Here is a 17,446-nt window from a genome sequence, read left to right on the forward strand (position 1 = left end):
GAAAAGTGCATTAGTGCATTAAAATAATTGTTAATGTATACGTAATGTACATGTATATGGAAATGAAAAAAGAAAGTACATTCCTCTAAACAATTATACAACCAATATATAATAAAACAATTTATAAACAATATACTAATGGAAAATGTTAATTATTGAAGCTTACCATTATGATAGAAGAAAGCTGAGGTGTTTGCTCGTTTAAGTACCATAAAAAAATTGCCTGGATTAATTTTAAAATCTTGTAATCTCTTCTTTTATATATGTACTTGATACACAAAACAATAAGAAAGCCTAATAGATGCTGTGCTTTTCCAAATCTTTAAATACTTGCAAATCTGAAAATCATAAAATTTTATTAGTAAAGTATCAAGTTATTCTTGTTAATATTTAAAAACTAATGTATAGAATAAAGATAATATACACTAAAAACTTTATCACACTGCAACAGAAAAACACACAAATTTTATTTATTTAATAAATCAAAAATAAATTAATTTTTCCTATTAGGTGTACACGTTCCTTTATAATATTTAAGAAATAAAGAATAAAATAAAGAGGTTATACACTGAAAACCGCACAGAAGACACAATCGTATAGAAAAGAAGCGTATAGAAAACTCGTATAGTGCAGATATTTTACAAACAATTGACATAAAGCACTGTAACCATCCTTAAAGAATGAAAATAACAAGAATTTTTCCATATCAATACAGAATATGGGAATTTATACTTTCATAGTTGGCATAAGAGATTTCAATTGTTTTGTTTCAATTTATTTTAATTCTTTAAGGATGGCTGTATTGCTTTATGTCATTTGTTTTAAAGATTTCTATAACGTGGTTTCTTATCTATACAATTATGTTTCTCTGTGCAATGTGATGTCAATTGTCTTAAAAATATCAACAACGTGGTTTCTTTTCTATACAATTGTGTTTTTCTGTGCAATGTGACAAAGTTTTTAGTATATATTGTCTTTATTCTACACGTTATTCTTTAAATATTAACAAGGAATGTGATAAACATATACAAAACACTCATATATTTAATTTTCTTTATATTATTCTAATGCTATGTTACTTTATAGTTTTTTTTAGGTTTCCAAACATTGGAAGAATACAGCATGAATACATATACTTATTGTCAGTCTAATTGTGTTTACTTTTCTATCTAAATAATAACTGTGTTTACTTTTTTATATTGATATCAGTTGTGGTAAGTGTATCTCTTTTCTTTTATAACAAAAAGAAGAGTAATATTAAAAGTAGAAGAAGGGAGAAGAGAGAGAGAGAGTAACATCTTATACAAATATCATACATATACATATGTAGACTCGTTCAGTTGGCTTAATACTTTACTAATCAATCTTATGATTTTCAGATTTGCAAGTATTTGAAGATTTGGAAAAGCACAGTATCGATTAGGCTTACTTATTGTTTCGTGTATCAAGTACATACATAAACTTTAATAATTCACATTTTCCATTAGTAAATTGATTATTAATTGTTTGAATACATTGGTTGTATAATTGTTTAGAAAAATGTACTTTATTTTTTCATTTACATATACGTGTACATTACGTATACATTAACAATTATTTTAATGCACTAATGCACTTTTCTTATATTGCAGCTAAATTTTACCCTCGAAGTCACCACTGCGCAGAAGCATTATAATAATTACTTAAAATAGATAAAAATATGAAAATCATAACGTTTTAATCTTAAAGATTATGTATTAGATGTATGACACCCTTTATACACATGCGCATTGTTTGGAAAGTCTTATAAACAACATTTAATAAAAGTACTTTCATAGAGGACAACGTCTCATTTCAACGATCGATTTCGAAGGGGACGGTACATAGATCATATATTCCGATCTTTTAGACAACAATAGACATTCCTATCGATTATTTAAATATTATTTTAATATTCTAATGCAATCTCTTTATATTTCAGATTGTTTAAACACATATGTACTGGTTTAAACATTACATACTTATTAACATACTTTGAATATAAATTAATTTTAATGTGATATTTTTCTGGATAAAAATTTTATTATCCAAAGTCATCATTGCATAGGGACGTAAAAACAAACGTATATTAGTTTAAACAATTACATAAAATTGAAATAATGTTTAAATCAGAACGTTACAATCTTAAATTTTTACAAATTTAAAAGACAAATAGGAATCATATTACATAAGGGATTCTTTTCTTTTACAAATTGTATTGCCAAGCCTCGTACCAGGTAATAAAAAAAATTATTGTTAATCGAATTACTAGAAAATATTGAGGACTTGTATCAACGAATTTCTTTTTTGTAGAGATGCCATGGGAATCATTTTACAAATAGAATGCAGCAGCAGTTTAAAGGATCTTTTAATAAGCAAACATAATTATCTTGTATTGGGAATAAACCAATATTATAATAATTTCTTAAAAGATATTTATTCAAAGTATTAAAGATCTTATTCTTTCTGCATAGGTGATCAATCATTAAACTGGAAGAAAGGAAAGATAATTTTCAATTCGATAAGCAAAATCCAACTACACTGTAATCGTGAGAGATCTAGGAAGACAGTGTGGAAAGGGTTTTGTTCTCACCCTGGAAGGAAACTATGTATTATAATATACTATCAAAAGAATTGAAGATGAATGCATCCTGATTACTAAAAATTTAAAAGACAAAAAGGAATCATATTATATTAAGAATTCTTTTCTTATACAAATTGTATTGCCAAGCCTCGTACCAGATAATGAAAGATATTATTGTTAATCGACTCACTAGAAAATATTGTGGACTTGTATTAACTAATTTCTTTTTTGTAGAGATTCCATGGGAATCATTTTGAAAATAGAATGCAGAGCAGTTTAAAGGATCTTTTAAAAGGCAAACATAAATTTCTTTTATTGGGAATACACCAATATTATAATATTTTCTAAAAAAATATTTATTCAAAGTATTAAAGATCTGATTCTTTCTGCATAGGTGTTCAATCAATGTACTGGAAAAGAGAGACTATGATTTTTCACTACGTTAAGAAGAATCCAACAACACTTTAATCATGAAAGATTTAGGAAGACACAGGTGAACGTGCTACGTTCTCACACTGGAAGGAAACCATGTACTATAATATTATATCAAAATAATTCAAGAAAGAAAGCATCCTGATTATTACAAATTTAAAAGACAAATAGAATCATATTATATAAGGGATTCTTTTCTTTTACAAATTGTATTGCCAAGCCTCGTACTAGGTAATAAAAAATTATTGGTAATCGACTTACTAGAAAATTTTGAGGACTCGTATCAATGAATTTCTTTTTTGTAGAGATGCCATGGGAATCATTTTACAAATAGAATGCAGCAGCAGTTTAAAGGATCTTTTAATACTCAAACATAATTATCTTGTATTGGGAATAAACCAATATTATAATAATTTCTTAAAAAATATTTATTCAAAGTATTAAAGATCTTATTCTTTCTGCATAGGTGATCATTCATTAAACTAGAAGAAAAGAAAAAATAATTTTCAATTAGATATGAAAAATCGAAAAACTGTAATCATGAAAGATTTAGGAAGACACCGGTGAACGTGCTACGTTCTAACACTGGAAGGAAACTATGTACTATAATATTATATCAAAATAATTCAAGAAAGAAAGCATCCTGATTATTACAAATTTAAAAGACAAATAGGAATCATATTATATAAGGGATTCTTTTCTTATACAAATTGTATTGCCAAGCCTCGTACCAGGTAATGAAAGATATTATTGTTAATCGACTCACTAGAAAATATTGAGGACTTGTATTAACTAATTTCTTTTTTGTAGAGATTCCATGGGAATCATTTTGCAAATAGAATGCAGCAGCAGTAAAGGATCTTTTAATAGGCAAACATAATTATCTTGTATTGGGAATAAACCAATATTATAATATTTCTTAAAAAATATTTATTCAAAGTATTAAAGATCTGATTCTTTCTGCATAGGTGATCATTCATTAAACTAGAAGAAAGGAAAGATAATTTTCAATTAGATAAGAAAAATCGAAAAACACTGTAATCATGAAAGATTTAGGAAGACACAGGTGAAAGTGTTCCGTTCTCACACTGGAAGGAAACCATGTACTATAATATTCTGTCAAAAGAATTGAAGGAAACCATGTACTGTAATATTCTTTCAAAAGAATAGAAGAAGGAATGCATCATGGTTATTATAAATTTAAAAGTCAAATAGGAAATACATTGCATTAGGATATTCCTAACATATATAAAGTATACTATTTAGTATTGTACTTCGTAATTGAAAATACTATTATACATCGACTGGCAATAATTTATCTAAAGGAAACTATTCTTTTTGAATAATAAATTGTTAAAGCAGAAAGGCCATAGATAAGAAATATTGAAAAAATGTCTTAATTTCGTAAATCTAAAGGAGAAGAAAATAATGCTGTCAGAAAATTAAATTCTACTGATCATCAAAGTCTTTCACTTGCTTTTTAAGATTTAACTCTACTTGTGCTATATAATTTCTAATAAGGATCATTCATTATTTAATGGTACGTTGATAGAAAAGAAATACTAAAAACATTTCTAGTATTTTTTCTTATCTATACAACAGAGAATATACTGTAGATTTTTCAATTTTACATGAGATAGTGTAACAAACTAATAGTTTCATTTCCTTTGTAGGGTTTTTTGTGCAATTTCTTAAATGAAAAAGAGATTAAAGGAATATTCTAGTAGCACAAAATTTGGGTAGAAAAGAAGAAAACTGTAGTATCATGAAGAAACATATCACACTATTATGCCACATTGTGGTGGCATTACATAATATAAAATGTATTTGTTGTTTCGTTTAACGATTGCTAGATAAATCTTTTTTTAAATAATATGCTTATATATTTGATACCGGGTGTGATTTCATAAGTGAAGATACGAAATGAATTATTTACTACATATATCTATAATTTAAAGCGCAGAGTAGTGTTTTAATAGCTCAATAATGTAACAAATTCATTGTAATTTTTAAGACGATGTCATACCATGATTGTACATTTAATATTACTTATTAATATATATTTTCTAAAAATATTTGTGCATTAGCATATTTTATTTACATATACGTAAAGTATAATATAATTAATTTAACTATCATTAATGAATTAAAATAAAATTTAAATGTTTGGCGAATTTTATAGACTCCTTGGAATAATGTAATAAGAGATAATTAAAAAAAAAAAAAATGATAAAAAATATCACATTATTCTAATTTTCGTCACAGTAAAATATCTTATTTAGGTCACTATTGAGAAATATTAATATTCTAATTTTTTGTGAAAAAATGATTATTTATATTCTCTTCCTTTTTTTCTATATTCATAGAACTAATATTATAAAAGACTATAAATAATATTTAATAGCTTGGAAAAATATTAATGAATGTATTTATCGATATATATATATCTATATATACTGTGAAAGGCATTTAAATGCCACCCTCGAATCAAAATTTTGACGTTTTTCTGATTTCACATAGGAATCCATATGTTCCGGTATTTTAAATCCGGTATTTTAAATTTGTCGTGACGTCACAAAAATGAAATTTGGTAGTAGGATCACAGGATGATACAAGAGCTCTTCGAAGAGAGTAGGAAACGAGAGCGCTGATTGGTTGATAATAGACCCAGCATCAACCAATCAGAAATCCATAAGAGCCGATTGGCCAATTTTCAACCAATCAGCGCTCTTCTAGGCCATATATTGAGAGCTGATTGGCTATTATAACCAATCAGCGCACTATTAGGAGCTGATTGGCTTTTATCAACCAATCAGCGCTCTTCTAGGCCATATATTGAGAGCTGATTGGCTATTTATCAACCAATCAGCGCTCTCGTTTCCTATTCTCTTCGAAGAGCTCTTGTATCATCCTGTGATCCTATTACCAAATTTCATTTTTGTGACGTCACGACAAATTTAAAATACCGGATTTAAAATACCGGAACATATGGATTCCTATGTGAAATCAGAAAAACGTCAAAATTTTGATTCGAGGGTGGCATTTAAATGCCTTTCACAGTATATATAGATATATTATATATATCGATAAATACATTCATTAATATTTTTCCAAGCTATTAAATATTATTTATAGTCTTTTATAATATTAGTTCTATGAATATAGAAAAAAAGGAAGAGAATATAAATAATCATTTTTTCACAAAAAATTAGAATATTAATATTTCTCAATAGTGACCTAAATAAGATATTTTACTGTGACGAAAATTAGAATAATGTGATATTTTTTATCATTTTTTTTTTTTTTTAATTATCTCTTATTACATTATTCCAAGGAGTCTATAAAATTCGCCAAACATTTAAATTTTATTTTAATTCATTAATGATAGTTAAATTAATTATATTATACTTTACGTATATGTAAATAAAATATGCTAATGCACAAATATTTTTAGAAAATATATATTAATAAGTAATATTAAATGTACAATCATGGTATGACATCGTCTTAAAAATTACAATGAATTTGTTACATTATTGAGCTATTAAAACACTACTCTGCGCTTTAAATTATAGATATATGTAGTAAATAATTCATTTCGTATCTTCACTTATGAAATCACACCCGGTATCAAATATATAAGCATATTATTTAAAAAAAGATTTATCTAGCAATCGTTAAACGAAACAACAAATACATTTTATATTATGTAATGCCACCACAATGTGGCATAATAGTGTGATATGTTTCTTCATGATACTACAGTTTTCTTCTTTTCTACCCAAATTTTGTGCTACTAGAATATTCCTTTAATCTCTTTTTCATTTAAGAAATTGCACAAAAAACCCTACAAAGGAAATGAAACTATTAGTTTGTTACACTATCTCATGTAAAATTGAAAAATCTACAGTATATTCTCTGTTGTATAGATAAGAAAAAATACTAGAAATGTTTTTAGTATTTCTTTTCTATCAACGTACCATTAAATAATGAATGATCCTTATTAGAAATTATATAGCACAAGTAGAGTTAAATCTTAAAAAGCAAGTGAAAGACTTTGATGATCAGTAGAATTTAATTTTCTGACAGCATTATTTTCTTCTCCTTTAGATTTACGAAATTAAGACATTTTTTCAATATTTCTTATCTATGGCCTTTCTGCTTTAACAATTTATTATTCAAAAAGAATAGTTTCCTTTAGATAAATTATTGCCAGTCGATGTATAATAGTATTTTCAATTACGAAGTACAATACTAAATAATATACTTTATATATGTTAGGAATATCCTAATGCAATGTATTTCCTATTTGACTTTTAAATTTATAATAACCATGATGCATTCCTTCTTCTATTCTTTTGAAAGAATATTACAGTACATGGTTTCCTTCAATTCTTTTGATAGAATATTATAGTACATGGTTTCCTTCCAGTGTGAGAACGGAACACTTTCACCTGTGTCTTCCTAAATCTTTCATGATTACAGTGTTTTTCGATTTTTCTTATCTAATTGAAAATTATCTTTCCTTTCTTCTAGTTTAATGAATGATCACCTATGCAGAAAGAATAAGATCTTTAATACTTTGAATAAATATTTTTTAAGAAATTATTATAATATTGGTTTATTCCCAATATAAGATAATTATGTTTGCCTCTTAAAAGATCCTTTACAGTGCTGCTGCATTCTATTTGCAAAATGATTCCCACGGAATCTCTACAAAAAAGAAATTAGTTAATACAAGTCCTCAATATTTTCTAGTGAGTCGATTAACAATAATATCTTTCATTACCTGGTTACGAGGCTTGGCAATACAATTTGTATAAGAAAAGAATCCCTTATATAATATGATTCCTATTTGTCTTTTAAATTTGTAATAATCAGGATGCTTTCTTTCTTGAATTATTTTGATATAATATTATAGTACATGGTTTCCTTCCAGTGTGAGAACGTAGCACGTTCACCTGTGTCTTCCTAAATCTTTCATGATTAAAGTGTTGTTGGATTCTTCTTAACGTAGTGAAAAATCATAGTCTCTCTTTTCCAGTACATTGATTGAACACCTATGCAGAAAGAATCAGATCTTTAATACTTTGAATAAATATTTTTTTAGAAATATTATAATATTGGTTTATTCCCAATAAAGAAATTTATGTTTGCCTTTTAAAAGATCCTTTAAACTGCTTCTGCATTCTATTTTCAAAATGATTCCCATGGAATCTCTACAAAAAAGAAATTAGTTAATACAAGTCCACAATATTTTCTAGTGAGTCGATTAACAATAATATCTTTCATTATCTGGTACGAGGCTTGGCAATACAATTTGTATAAGAAAAGAATTCTTAATATAATATGATTCCTTTTTGTCTTTTAAATTTTTAGTAATCAGGATGCATTCATCCTTCAATTCTTTTGATAGTATATTATAATACATAGTTTCCTTCCAGGGTGAGAACAAAACCCTTTCCACACTGTCTTCCTAGATCTCTCACGATTACAGTGTAGTTGGATTTTGCTTATCGAATTGAAAATTATCTTTCCTTTCTTCCAGTTTAATGATTGATCACCTATGCAGAAAGAATAAGATCTTTAATACTTTGAATAAATATCTTTTAAGAAATTATTATAATATTGGTTTATTCCCAATACAAGATAATTATGTTTGCTTATTAAAAGATCCTTTAAACTGCTGCTGCATTCTATTTGTAAAATGATTCCCATGGCATCTCTACAAAAAGAAATTCGTTGATACAAGTCCTCAATATTTTCTAGTAATTCGATTAACAATAATTTTTTTTATTACCTGGTACGAGGCTTGGCAATACAATTTGTAAAAGAAAAGAATCCCTTATGTAATATGATTCCTATTTGTCTTTTAAATTTGTAAAAATTTAAGATTGTAACGTTCTGATTTAAACATTATTTCAATTTTATGTAATTGTTTAAACTAATATACGTTTGTTTTTACGTCCCTATGCAATGATGACTTTGGATAATAAAATTTTTATCCAGAAAAATATCACATTAAAATTAATTTATATTCAAAGTATGTTAATAAGTATGTAATGTTTAAACCAGTACATATGTGTTTAAACAATCTGAAATATAAAGAGATTGCATTAGAATATTAAAATAATATTTAAATAATCGATAGGAATGTCTATTGTTGTCTAAAAGATCGGAATATATGATCTATGTACCGTCCCCTTCGAAATCGATCGTTGAAATGAGACGTTGTCCTCTATGAAAGTACTTTTATTAAATGTTGTTTATAAGACTTTCCAAACAATGCGCATGTGTATAAAGGGTGTCATACATCTAATACATAATCTTTAAGATTAAAACGTTATGATTTTCATATTTTTATCTATTTTAAGTAATTATTATAATGCTTCTGCGCAGTGGTGACTTCGAGGGTAAAATTTAGCTGCAATATAAGAAAAGTGCATTAGTGCATTAAAATAATTGTTAATGTATACGTAATGTACACGTATATGTAAATGAAAAAATAAAGTACATTTTTCTAAACAATTATACAACCAATGTATTCAAACAATTAATAATCAATTTACTAATGGAAATGTGAATTATTAAAGTTTATGTATGTACTTGATACACGAAACAATAAGTAAGCCTAATCGATACTGTGCTTTTCCAAATCTTCAAATACTTGCAAATCTGAAAATCATAAGATTGATTAGTAAAGTATTAAGCCAACTGAACGAGTCTACATATGTATATGTATGATATTTGTATAAGATGTTACTCTCTCTCTCTCTTCTCCCTTCTTCTACTTTTAATATTACTCTTCTTTTTGTTATAAAAGAAAAGAGATACACTTACCACAACTGATATCAATATAAAAAAGTAAACACAGTTATTATTTAGATAGAAAAGTAAACACAATTAGACTGACAATAAGTATATGTATTCATGCTGTATTCTTCCAATGTTTGGAAACCTAAAAAAAACTATAAAGTAACATAGCATTAGAATAATATAAAGAAAATTAAATATATGAGTGTTTTGTATATGTTTATCACATTCCTTGTTAATATTTAAAGAATAACGTGTAGAATAAAGACAATATATACTAAAAACTTTGTCACATTGCACAGAAAAACACAATTGTATAGAAAAGAAACCACGTTGTTGATATTTTTAAGACAATTGACATCACATTGCACAGAGAAACATAATTGTATAGATAAGAAACCACGTTATAGAAATCTTTAAAACAAATGACATAAAGCAATACAGCCATCCTTAAAGAATTAAAATAAATTGAAACAAAACAATTGAAATCTCTTATGCCAACTATGAAAGTATAAATTCCCATATTCTGTATTGATATGGAAAAATTCTTGTTATTTTCATTCTTTAAGGATGGTTACAGTGCTTTATGTCAATTGTTTGTAAAATATCTTTTCTATACGATTTTTCTATACGTTTCTTTTCTATACGATTGTGTCTTCTGTGCGGTTTTCAGTGTATAACCTCTTTATTTTATTCTTTATTTCTTAAATATTATAAAGGAACGTGTACACCTAATAGGAAAAATTAATTTATTTTTGATTTATTAAATAAATAAAATTTGTGTGTTTTTCTGTTGCAGTGTGATAAAGTTTTTAGTGTATATTATCTTTATTCTATACATTAGTTTTTAAATATTAACAAGAATAACTTGATACTTTACTAATAAAATTTTATGATTTTCAGATTTGCAAGTATTTAAAGATTTGGAAAAGCACAGCATCTATTAGGCTTTCTTATTGTTTTGTGTATCAAGTACATATAAAAGAAGAGATTACAAGATTTTAAAATTAATCCAGGCAATTTTTTTATGGTACTTAAACGAGCAAACACCTCAGCTTTTTTCTATCATAATGGTAAGCTTCAATAATTAACATTTTCCATTAGTATATTGTTTATAAATTGTTTTATTATATTTGGTTGTATAATTGTTTAGAGGAATGTACTTTCTTTTTTCATTTCCATATACATGTACATTACGTATACATTAACAATTATTTTAATGCACTAATGCACTTTTCTTATATTGCAGCTAAATTTTACCCTCGAAGTCCTCACTGCGCAAGAGCATTAAAATAATTACATGAAATAGATAAAAATACGAAAATCATAACGTTTTAATCTTAAATTGTATTAAATATTATTATTCTTATATTCTTTTTATACACGTGCTTAACGTTCGGGAGGTCCTGTAAACAACTTTCACCAAAAAAACTTTTACAGAGGACAATGTCTCATTTCAACGGTGGATTTCGAACGAGAAGTTACATAAAACATATACTTTGATTTTTTAAACAACAATAGACGCTTGCATCGATTAATTAACAATTATTATAATGCACGAATGCACTCTACTTTTATTTCAGATTGTTTAAACACATATGTACTGGTTTAAATATTGCATACTTATTAGCATACTTTGAATATAAAATAATTTTAATGGGATATTTTTCTGGACGAAAATTTTATTACCCAAAGTCATCACTGCACAGGGACGTTAAAGCAAATGTACATTAGTTTAAACAATGACATAAAAATTGAAAGAATGTTTAAATCAGAACGTTATGAGATGATTAAGTTTTTAGTCTATATTGTCATTATTTTACTCGTTATTTTTTAAATATTAACAAGGAACGCATACACCTAATAGAAAAATTAGATAACAATAATTATTAATTGGATTAATAATTAGATAATTATAATTAATAATAAAATTGATATTTAATTTAAATTATAAATAAATTATTTATGTTTTTCTGTGCGGTGTGATAAGGTTTATAGTGCATATTATCTTTATTCTTTTCGTTATTTTTTAAATATTAACAAGATACGTGTACATAAAATAGTAAAATAGAATAAATTTTTTATTTATTTAATAAATAAATTATCATATCTAGCTTGACTAGCGTGGTCATGAAGAAAGCCGAGTTACTTTCTATTTAATTTCTATATGGTAATTGGGAATTTCTGATTGGTCATTTTACGTCCAAAATGTAAGATGATTAGCGAATCAGCGCTCTTTTCTTCTCGGCCGTCGTGGAGATCGCACGGATACTTCGTCGTCCCGTTAATCTCAGGTAATTAAAAAATATTTTCTAACGTAAATAATCTTCCTATACACTAATAGATTCTTCTAGCAAATGACTTCCAAATGATATAATCGAAAGATTACGATAATGTCGAGGATAAAGAATATTTGCGTAGAAAAAAATTTCATGTACATTGCTATGCATTTTTCTACGCAATTATATATATATCTTGTTTTACGATATCATTTCTATCGACTAGAACACTATCGATATCGACTTATAATGATTAATTTTGATTGTTTGGATTAATAAAGTATATATTTCGACAATTGTTATGTTCCTACATCCTATTTTTAACTATTCGATATTTTTCTATAATAGATGGAACAAATGCAAAATCTCAAGTAGTCATTGGTCAACGGATTTCGCTACTTTTTTGAAAGTGGACTACCGCGCATACTACCGCGCGCAGCAGATGCGCAATAGAGGAAACGCAGTGGCAATAGAAGGGGGCGCAGGGGAAAGGTAGAGGAAACGCCATTTTCTGTCAGCTGTATATGTTCCAACGTTCTGCGTTATCCCGTTTAACTCAGGTAATAAAAAAGTATTTTACACCTTTCTATTAGATAACAAACGATAGCTATAAGCAAGATTTTTATACGTGAGTGTTTTCAAAACGAAATATTGAAAAGTTCGATAGATATCTATGAGAATGTAACATCGATATATCTCGATGTGCCGCCAAATCTCACCAATGTTACTTAACAATATTTCTTCTAATTTCCAGCTCTTTTCATGGTATCGATACTTACTACCATCTCTAATGATGCTTTAATTAATTATTTTTCATAATTATGTATTCAAAGATCGTATTTCGTATTAAATTCGATTCCTGTCACATACACACACATACAGGCATATATGCATAAGTATAGGTAGCTCGTACACATACACTCATATATTTGATTTTCTTTATGTTATACTAATGTAATCTTTTTTTTTCCTTTTTTAGGTACCGAGCATTAGGAGAGTCCAGCAGGAATACATATACTCAGTCTAACAATTGTGTTTACTCTTTTTTATCATCATATTCATCGAGGTAAGCGTTATTCTTTTTTTTAAACCATACAGAAATGTATACAAAGAGTGAGAACGAAAGTGAGAGAGAGAGAGAGAGAAAATAAGAAAACAAAATATTCTATCTACGGGCAATAACGAATGTGTACGTATATTCCAGGAATTTCTCGAGGTGAGAACAGAAGAAACGAAGACAGCCGAAAACAAAACGAAGACAGCCGAACGTTCGACATGAAGGACGCGGTTACGTGATCATTCCTGATCAGTCCTTCAACGAGCTAAGATCTAACGAACGTGACGTATTAAACTATTATATATATATATATATATATATATAACGTTACCGATTTTTATTAACAATTTTTACTGATATTAAGTACTTTATATGTAATTTTATACAAGTAGTGAGATAAAGGCAATTAATATTGCTTGAATTTATATTGATTCTTTATGATAAAATATCTTTAAAAGTGTGCAATGCCTTCAGAAATGATTCACAGGATATATTGTTCTATAATCTTTTTAGTATGTTTCAGCTTTTCAGAGTTTTTCTTTAATTTTATTTTATTCATCGTCATCCTAAGGGTAGGATACCCATCCTGCAGTCATCAATGAAGACTAAAAGTAAGTATATTTTCCTATTAAACGTTTCTATGATAACTTTAATGGTTTTTTATTATAACGATGATATTAATTGTTCTTTTTCTTTTTCTGTTTCAGAACATCATTGCAATCGAGCGCGTAGGCAATGAGGTACTCGTGTGTTGCATCGTAAAAATAAAATATAAAAGAATCGGAAAGTAATGTCAGTGTTGATCGTCGCATGTTAAAGTTTCGTTTGCTCGGTTAAGAAACTCCGTAAGTTTCTTTTATTCGGTTTAAACGTGTGTTCATCGTCATCCTAAGGGTAGGATACCCATCATGCATTCATCACTGAAGAATAAACGTAAGTCAATTTTTATTTTAAACACTTTCTCAATAATTATAATAATTTTCTCTTACAACAATGATATTCATAATTTTGTTTTTATTTCTGTTTTAGATCATCATGGGAATATTGCAGTGTTGGAAGTGTTTGTGAATTGTGTTTCTAAAGTGTTGCAAGTGTTCGTGCATTGCTATCGTGCGCGAAGCAATATACGGGAGTGTTGTATCGTTAAATATAATTAAAATCACGGATTAGAAGCACGTTCGTTCGTTTTCATTTCAATTTCGTCGCGTTCGCGAACTATTTTTGAAATTTATATATTAAATTAACTGCGACCAAGGCAGTAATTGCATTACAGTTTGTTCGAGTAAAGTTGTATTTTTATCTTTAAACAGTCGCACAGACTGTTCGCGTATTAGAATCAGTGCATCAATGAAGATTTTTCTACTTGCATTGACTGTGTGCATAGCAGTCTTTGAATTAGTTGTGTAGAATCAGTGATCGGGCGTAAAACAAATTAAAATCAAACGCGAACTAGAATCAGTGTTGTTCGTCGTATAATAAAATTTCGGTTTCGCGATAAGAAACTCATCTATAGTTTCTTATTTTCGTTTATACCGCGTCATTAGATTCACGCGAGGTGCATCGCCAAGGTGCAATTGAATTTCATCCCATTGGATTGCATTGTAAGTATCTATTTTTATTTACATTTTATTCGATTTTATTTTTATATGATTTTGGATTATATTGCAGATAACTTATCATTTTGTTCTATTTTATTTTACAGATATGACGACGGTCTTTCTACCTTATCAATGATGTGGGATGAATTCTTCGATGGATCATCGATGGATCATCGATGGATCTTCGATGGATCTTCGGTGGACCTTCGGTGGATCTTCGGTGGATCTCCTTCAATACCAAATCGAGGAACTCTTCCATCGTCAGACTACAACACTTGCAGCGAAGTAGGAGTGTTTTGGAGCCATCGTAGAACTTCTTACGGAGTGAGTAAAAAAATTTAAAGTCCCTCCGGTGCTCAATCATGTCGAGGATGAAAGGTCCTAATCGGCACGAGTTACTGGTTGTAATTATTTAAATAAATTATTGACGAGCACATGAGTAATTCCTTTCTAGGAGTTACTCATGAAAACTGTATATTATATTGTATTGTATTGTATATTTTATTAGTTCAGGATAGGTTTTCTTGTCTCATCGATTAAATTCATTTAATAAGTAATGCAATTAATTAATGCACTTTCTTTTTTATTACGTGTTTTGTTCGTGGTTAATAGTGGTGAAACCGAGCATTAATTTACTCGTTTTCGTTCAGAAAAGCATGTAATAAATGTCTTACATGCATTGCTTCGTACTTAGTTTATCTAATCGCGATTAATTTTGATATATCGATACGTCGATATTATAAATACATGAGCAAGAAGACAAACTCATTCGCGACGGATAGATTCTAGCAGTTAAGTGGTGGCTCAAAGCCCAGTTCTTTTATTAGAACAGCCAACTTAATGAAAGGAGTCGTCCGAGGTTTTGAAATATATTAAAATATATTAAAAGATATTTTCAAAGTCATTATTTATTAAAAAATTGTAGAGTCCTTAGTCGCTTAGATGAATTTTTATAAAAATGTATATTTATATGTTATGTATATATGTGTTTTTAATCATATTTTTTAGATCAGGATTTTCAGCTTCTAATGTACTAATCTCCCGTTTCTCCCCCCTATACTTTCTGCGTTCTCATCTATACGTGTGCCCAGGTGCTACTCGTATGGGTGAGAAACAGTTGGTATAGGTTTAGTTTTAAGTTTTTCCCCCTATTGGCGGCTGTCATTGTGCTAGTGATTGCACGGTGTACGTTGCACCTGTGTGTGCGTTTAGGTGTGTGCATTGTACATCGTTTCGCGACACGTAATACCGCGCTTATTATTTTTTTAAGTTATTGAATAAAAATAACTTGTAGAGTCACGTGTACGATACAAACTTTTTTTCTTTTTTTTTTTTTAACAATCGTTTTGCATAGTAGAGTTACCGCATTTATTTGTGGAAACTTTGATATACTCGTATATAACTAGTATGCATATATACTAGTGTATACTTGTATTTTTGCATTAGTCATTTATGCAATAATCATTAGCCTTGGCAGACGATTACAGCAATTGGTACGTACTCCCATAAGTTTAGAAAACACGCGTTTGAACTAGGGTGTCGGAGGTGCCCCGGGGCATGCTCTCTAGTTTAGGCTTTTGCACCCTGGTGGTATGTGAGAGAATCGTGGAGTGAGTGGGTGGGTATGCAGGTATGTTTGATCTTTTTAGATATTGCCAATATATTGGCAGGTAACATACTTAGGTGTGAATGTTTATTTAATTTGTAAGTAGGTAGAGACCGGAGAAGTCGCGCGATTGTAATTTCCACTCGGGAGTGGACAATTTCTTCTCCGGATATTATACAAAGTTTCAGCAACCTTTAGATTCATTTATCATTTAAATATTTCTTTTATTTTTTCCATATATTGCTGATACTCTGTACTGCGAGATATAAATCAGTATCGAACGGTTCAAAAGTCTTTGCGTTTTCTTAAAAATTAATTTTTTTTCGAAAAAATAAAGATAGCTGAATACGTTGGATACTTACTTAATATTAAGTATATTAACGCTTTGCTCTTTAGTAATTCCTACTGAATACTTCATTTGTTATATATGTATAGTAAATACAAAGTAGAGTAAAGATAAAAGATAAAAGTGGTCGAGTAAAAAAGTAAGACCATATGATGTATGACAAAGTTTTTGCTTTTCTTCGATATTATTTAATTTTTTAAATGCAAAGTGTTAATAATAGGTTCATCGATTAGATCAAATATCTGTTGAGGCATTCGAGTAAATGTAACTGTACGATTTGTATTGTAAAATGCGCTTAAAAAAAGCCTCACAGCAGAGTTTAGGGCATGAAGAAAGAAGAGGCTAAATGCTGAAGAGGCTTATGCCGAAGAGGCCCCCACTTAAATGTGGCTGAAGAGGGCAACTACATAGACTATTGAGCTATTTTCAAAGGTTCAACAGTAAGTTCGAACTTTTCGAGAATAGTTCTATAGTTATATTTTATATTTTATTATGTTACTTGCTTGCTCGTCATTAATTTGTACTTTTAATTGGAGATGACGGACCATTCCATCTCCTTGAGACACCAAATTTGTGTCTGTATCGTCGAAAAGATGCATATGTGTTTAGTTAGAGTCAGAAATATTAAAATTTTTGTATTATTAAATTTTGAAGCCTGAAAAACGTTCGGTAAAAATACAGTAATTTCTCTTTTCTTGTTTCGTCTTTAAAAT

General features: G+C 28.3%; 4 long non-coding RNA genes across 4 annotated transcripts; 2 read left to right on the forward strand and 2 right to left on the reverse strand.

Annotated features, from left to right (window-relative positions):
- The first annotated feature begins 1,175 nt into the window (after positions 1–1,175).
- On the forward strand, positions 1,176–1,667 carry LOC122518950. Its single transcript, XR_006304206.1, has 3 exons — positions 1,176–1,214; positions 1,380–1,448; positions 1,632–1,667. It is a non-coding gene; the product is annotated as an uncharacterized LOC122518950 (long non-coding RNA).
- A 710-nt stretch (positions 1,668–2,377) lies between these two features.
- Positions 2,378–2,649, forward strand: LOC122518944. The gene is made up of 2 exons (XR_006304202.1): positions 2,378–2,410; positions 2,493–2,649. It is a non-coding gene; the product is annotated as an uncharacterized LOC122518944 (long non-coding RNA).
- Positions 2,650–8,412: 5,763 nt separating this feature from the next.
- On the reverse strand, positions 8,413–8,711 carry LOC122518917. The gene is made up of 2 exons (XR_006304181.1): positions 8,681–8,711; positions 8,413–8,598 (listed from the first exon to the last, which is right to left on the reverse strand). It is a non-coding gene; the product is annotated as an uncharacterized LOC122518917 (long non-coding RNA).
- Positions 8,712–9,416: 705 nt separating this feature from the next.
- Positions 9,417–9,913, reverse strand: LOC122518951. The gene is made up of 3 exons (XR_006304207.1): positions 9,875–9,913; positions 9,641–9,709; positions 9,417–9,458 (listed from the first exon to the last, which is right to left on the reverse strand). It is a non-coding gene; the product is annotated as an uncharacterized LOC122518951 (long non-coding RNA).
- Positions 9,914–17,446: the final 7,533 nt, after the last annotated feature.

The sequence above is a fragment of the Polistes fuscatus genome, unplaced genomic scaffold, assembly GCF_010416935.1.
Source record: "Polistes fuscatus isolate 324 unplaced genomic scaffold, CU_Pfus_HIC Scaffold27, whole genome shotgun sequence".
Taxonomy (NCBI): domain Eukaryota; kingdom Metazoa; phylum Arthropoda; class Insecta; order Hymenoptera; family Vespidae; genus Polistes; species Polistes fuscatus.